This window comes from Symphalangus syndactylus, chromosome 2 (genome assembly GCF_028878055.3).
Source record: "Symphalangus syndactylus isolate Jambi chromosome 2, NHGRI_mSymSyn1-v2.1_pri, whole genome shotgun sequence".
In the NCBI taxonomy this organism is placed as follows: Eukaryota; Metazoa; Chordata; class Mammalia; order Primates; family Hylobatidae; genus Symphalangus; species Symphalangus syndactylus.
This window is the reverse complement of record NC_072424.2, coordinates 117,307,760-117,313,963: the sequence shown is the minus strand read 5'-3', so window position 1 is coordinate 117,313,963 and position 6,204 is coordinate 117,307,760. Positions and strand designations below refer to the sequence as shown.

The following is a 6,204-nucleotide window of genomic DNA, read 5'->3' as shown; positions in this document are numbered from 1 at the left end:
AACTAATTTGTGCTGCTACATTGCAGCTGCTTAATTTTTAGTCTGAACTTTATCACCAATAAGTGTTACAATAACAAGCGATATGATGGTATCTCTGAAGAAATACCCATCAGCCCCCAAACAATGACAGCCTTACAAGAGTAGACTGCAGAAAAACAAATTTAAAAAACAACAACAAAAAAAAAAAAAAAGAAAGGAAGAAAGAAAATTACCCCCACACTGCCTCTTTAAAAGGGGGGAGGGGCAAACTTTTAGTGGGAAAGGCTTTAAAATGCTGCTTTGTTCCAAAGGCCATTCTGCAATGATGAAGGGGGATGATTGAAAAGGTTAGTAGCAGGGGAAGAGTTAACAAGTAAGATGTGCTTTTGCTAAGAGGGGGTGATTTGCAAGGTGAGAGCTTTAGAAGGGGGAAGGCAATTTCCTTACAACAATGCAATCAGTACTTTCTCTCTTGCTCACCGTCCTCCAAAACGCTATGCAAACCCAAACTGCAGCCTGGGCGGTAATTTCAGAGTTGCCCCAAACATTATTCTTTGGCCAGCCGGGCCCTGGAGCTTACAATATTCCATGTTGTTTCCCATGTTTTCCTGTGTTATTTTCCTAGCTCAGTGTAAATGCAGAAACTCTTCTTTGGGCAGAAACAGACACTGACCTGAACTGGTTTAAATTCCTGCCAAATATGCAGGCACTGTTTTTGCTACATTTTGGAATTTGGCTTAGAGCATATGTCAGGCATTTATTTGTACTCAGAACTAGAATGGAGACCTAACAACTTCAAAAAATAAAAGTTTTTTTTCAAGCATTAAGAATGTCCTGAAAGTTTTCTATTATTAATTAATCTGAATATGATTAATGTTTTTAGTTAAGATATCTCATTACACACTCTCCTGTTTACTGCAGGGGAAATTCAGCTTCACCCTGCTCAGTAATTACAAAAACAATTCCTTTGAAAGCAAGGGAAGAACACCCATGTCAGCTATTTACAGCATTTTAAAAATTCTGTGGTTTTCAGAATTAAGGTTCAAAGTGAATGTTATTAATGTTGAGTGATAAAGTAGTTTTTCTTGCACAGATATACTAAATGTAAAAAGAAATGTTTACACTGGAATGATTTTCCCAGGGTGGGAATCGGGGCTGGGGAGTTGGAGGTTTGGGCCCACCCTAGGTTTTTCAACTTGACATCTTTACGTCTTACGGTTCCAGCCCAGGTCCTAGCAGATTTCTTTTTTCAGAGAGCTGGTAAATCACGCTGTGGGACTGACTCAGAGTGCCACAGGGCATGGCCTTGTTTCGTGGGTTTCTGTTGATGAACCTCCACCGTGGCGGGGCAACTGTGTTTGCAAGAGCCCTCCAGGAGGGGATCCTAGGGGAAGTAGATGGATGAGGAGCCCCTGGAGCCCATCAGGATTTCTCTTCCCCTCCCCCTCTCTGGTGCCAAATGGGTCACTCGCACAGTGCAAGGCTTTCTCTCCACAGGGCTCAGCGTGATACCTCCGTCTGCTGTTGGCAAAGCTTTAAGACTGCTGGGAACTCAGACGAAAGCATCCTCAGGCTTGGAGGTGTGGCAGGGTGTAGCTAGAATGAGTGCAACTTTTTAAAATGCGCCTAACCATAGGCAGGCTGGGAAGGCCGCAAGACGGAAGGGCAGCTGAGGGGAGGGTCGCTGAACAGCAGCTTGCTCTTCTTAATGATAGAATTGGCAGCGGTGTTTGGTTGCTCTTGAACAGAGTAAAAGACCTTAATAGGCCAGACGTCCTATTAAAACCTCAATTGTGAAATTAGAAATTACCTTGATGGAATGTGACAGTCTATCTTACCTATCTATTCTTTCAGAGCTGGACTAAATTGGTCTAACTAGGATACTTGAAGGCTTGTGAATCAGTTCACACGATCAGTGTGAAAAGCGGATATGAAGACCCAGATGCTGGTGTGTACGTGTGCATATAAACCCCGACAGGTATGAATTCAGAAGCAGTGGATATGTGGGTACTCTTCACTCCCAAGCAAGCCCCACATGACAGAAAGTTCTTGCTACCAGCCAGGAATGATCTCACAGGGTTGAGCAGTTTGAATTGGCTACTTTCCTGAAAATCTCTAGAAACAAATTCTTTTCGACATAGCCTTTTCCAGAACAGCACCAAATTAGAGTAAACTCCACAAATCCTGAATTAGAATTGTAATTCTGAAAAGCGACTATCTTTATTCTTGTGGGCTCCATAAGCAGCAAGGGACTCTGGTCACCGGTTCCTTCATCGCGTCTCTGAACTTCCCTCAATCTAGCTTTGCTTTTTAGCTAGAAATCAAGCCTTTCTGGCTTCCAATTGTCGGAGAAGTGGAAACAGTTAATGGAGTATGCAATGAGGTATGTTGTAATTTCCAATTCACAGCATTAACGCTTGTAGTCATGAGCTTGAAATGTAGCATTTTTCACAGAGGCAAAGTGTGGAAAGTAGTATATATGAGTAAGGAGTACAAATGTTGTTTTGCATTTTTGCTTACATCTGAGAGCATAGGCCAAATTATAGAGTGACAAAAGTCAGATATATAATTGTGTTTCATAGCATTTTTCTTCATAGAATTATAAATGACAAATGATTTATCTAAAATTAAAACCACTGTTACTATTAATATTTTTATATAAATATAAAGCATTTTTCCTCCTAAGATCTTACGTGACTTTACAGATTATCGAAAGAGATAATGTACATGAAAGTGTTTTGCAACCTATGGATGCGATTACATAAGGATTATTGACATTATTATCACATCTGTCTCCAAAAAATTTTTTTTTTTTTTATGGTGGAGTCTTGCTGTGTCACCCAGGCTGGAGTGCAGTGGCACGATCTTGGCTCACTGCAAGCTCCGCCTCCTGGGTTCACACCATTCTCCTGCCTCAGCCTCCCGAGTAGCTGGGACTACAGGTGCCCACCACCACGCCCGGCTAATTTTTATATTTTTTAGTAGAGATGGGGCTTCACCATGTTAGCCAGGATGGTCTCTATCTCCTGACCTCATGATCCTCCTGCCTCGGCCTCCTAAAGTGCTGGGATTACAGGCGTGAGCCACCGCGCCCGGCCTCTCTCCAAATTTTAACAAGTAATTTATTCTAAGGGCTGGGTACAGTGGCTCACACCCGTAATCCCAGCACTTTTGGAGGCTGAGATGGGAGGATTGCTTGAACCCAGGAATTTGAGACCAGCCTGGACAACATAGGGAGATCCCATCTCTACAAAAAAATAAAAATGTAATAGATAGTCATGGTGGCACACGCCTGCTACTCCTCGGGAGGCTGAGGCAGGAGAATTGCTTGAACCTGAAAGGTGGAGGTTGCAGTGAACCAAGATCGCAGAACCTGGGAGGCAGAGATTGCAGTGAGCCAAGATCATGCCACTGCATTCCAGCCTGGGTAACAGAGTGAGACTCCTTTTCAAACAAACAAATAAACAAACAAAAAATCTATTCTATCTTTTATTTGCAAGATAGGTAAACAAAGGTATATTGATTGTGCAAAATCTTCCAAGAAACAGAACTAAAAGACAAAAATCTTGTCACAATTCTTCACTCAACTAGAATGTATTGTCTGGTTACCGTGTGTATTGTAAGGGGGCAATCCTGATGTCATGCGACTGAAGACACACTCTGAATAACTTCTTCTTTCTCAAAATATATATCTCCACCCATGTAAAGTGCCCTCCCATTCAAACATCAGGAAACTAGACAACAGAATGAGAGGTCAGTATCTCTGAAATCCCTCAGATGGCATGCACCCGGCTACGCTAGATCCAGAGCATGAACGGTGGGAAAGATTTGGACAGAGCAACTCCTACGCAGAGCAGACCTATCCGTGAGGCTCACCTGACATCGTGCTCAGAGGCCGTGATACTTTTAGGTGCCCATGAAAATGTTTTAATTTCTTTTGAAATCAGAAGAAAAAAAGGAACTTTTAGGTCAAAGAAATTTTTTTGTTTGTTTAGACAGAGTGTTGCTCTGTCACCCAGGCTGGAGTACAGTGGCGGGATCTCGGCTCACGGCAAGCTCCGCCTCCCAGGTTTAAGCAATTCTCTGCCTCAGCCTCCTGAGTAGCTGGGATGACAGGTGCCCGCCACCACGCCCAGCTAATTTTTTGTATTTTTAGTAGAGATGGAGTTTCACCATCTTGGCCAGGCTGGTCTTGAACTCCTGACCTTCTGATCCACCTGCCTTGGCCTCCTAAAGTGCTGAGATTACAGGCGTGAGCCACCGCGCCCAGCCTAGAAAGCCTTTTTAATATATACCATATTCATCTTTATATCAACATGATCATAAAATACAATTTTTTACTTTTTCACTGGAGGAAAGAGCCCATGAAGGCAAAAAGTGCCTGGGTTAGTTTCCTATTACTGCTGTTACAAGTTCCCACACACCTAGTGACTTCATTGTCTTACAGTTCTGGCGGTCAGAAGTCCCAAATGGGTCTTACACGACTAAAATCCAGATGTCGACGGGGAGGAAGAACTGAGGATCCTACATCATGTTAGGGAGCAGCAAGAGCACTGTAGTAAGACATAACCCTCCTTTGCCTCTCTATGTCCTCTGCCCCATGCTGCTTATGTCCTTATTGAAGTTAAGAGTCCGGCTGTCATTGCGAATCTCTGATACTGCACATTTGATGAAGGGCTATGAAAAATTCCCCTGAGAACAGCAAAGCACACTGATCCTACCAGCTCATTCACTTTAGAATACACTTTCTAAAGCCAATACTAATGGCTGTAGGCAAATAGAACAGGACTGTCAAGATACCTCTACCCAGTTCATTCTACACATAGACTGTCTGGTTCTCTGAGGTCACAGCAGTATAATCTTAAGGTGACCATCAAGATCTGATTGACACATTTTCAGGATTTAAAGGAAAATGAAAAGAACGTGGAAGGCAGCTGTTTGTGGCGCTGTAACAGATAGCCATGTTTACGAAAACAAATTCAAGTTGAGCAATGATCTGGCAGATTTTGTTTGCCGGGGAGGACCATTGAGCTAAAGGCACCCACAATTTTCCCACTTCAAGAGATTTTTTTTTTCTCAATGACATTATATAACTGATTCAGATCTCATTTTTCCTTTACATACCCAGACACAACCCTAGAGATGCTGAGCCCCCAGATATTTCACTTTTTATCAGATATTTGGCACAAAGAAACACTTTTGCAGTCTATAGTTTAAACTAAACAAATGTCTGGGAAACCTTTATGATTGTAGGTGCTAATTTCAACTCTCCTGTAACTCATTCCTTGGTATTACCATCTATAAAATGGATGTAGCAATAATAAATTAAGTCATGAAATTGTTTATGAGGAATAACCACTGATGGGATTATGTGGCACTTTACACACATAAAAGCCTAAGTAGTCCAAGCAATCAAAAGTAACATTTCCCAGTGACATCTCCATAAAAGCCACTTTCTTCCGAACAAATACAAACTTTCCAGAGATGTCTAAGCCACAGAACTGCACAGGCAGACGTGAAATGTAAACCCTATAGCGAAACAGAGAAACGAAACAAAATCCACATTTGAACATTGGAGTTTTATCACAATTGCAATACATCTAACAGTCTTCCTTGTTTTAGTTACTATATATTCTTTTTCTTACCATCATGAAGAAAAGATATCACAGAAAATGATGTTAAAGACAGGCCTAACATACACTTTCTGAGTTTTCTGGTGAAAGATTATGTTTTCAAAAAACTTCTCCAAGGGAAACTCTTTGAAGTGTTTTTACTGCCATTTGATCAGTTAAAATTTTGTTATTTGCATTATTTTGAAATGTCTTTGTACTCTAAAGCCTGGTAAAAGGATGCATAATTGTGGAAAACAACTTAATAAGAGAAAACGATAACAATATAAAATACATACGGAATTCCTGACTCCAAAGAATTGAAATGGGGAGAGGGTGACTAAAATGAAGAGAAAAGTTGACCAGTGAAATTCCAAGCAGTTTTATTTTTAATGGGAAAAAAATTCTCCACTGTTAATGTGTAATCTGCACAAAGACAAGGTTAAAAAAGAGAAAGAGCTAAGTCAGGAAGGTCAGGGTGTTACATCGGATTTGTGCAGATAAATTATATAATAACACTTTGGATAGAAGACTTAAGTGAAACTGGAATAATGACATCCTGAATACTGTTTGGCCACAAACAGTAGAAATTTCTCCCTTTGTAATGCCTTCCACC

At 41.2% G+C, this 6,204-nt stretch overlaps 1 long non-coding RNA gene across 1 annotated transcript; it reads left to right on the top strand.

Moving 5' to 3' along the window:
• The first annotated feature begins 264 nt into the window (after positions 1–264).
• On the top strand, positions 265–5,889 carry LOC129463442 (uncharacterized). The gene is made up of 4 exons (XR_008651182.2): positions 265–326; positions 1,834–1,957; positions 2,294–2,362; positions 4,427–5,889. It is a non-coding gene; the product is annotated as an uncharacterized lncRNA (long non-coding RNA).
• Positions 5,890–6,204: the final 315 nt, after the last annotated feature.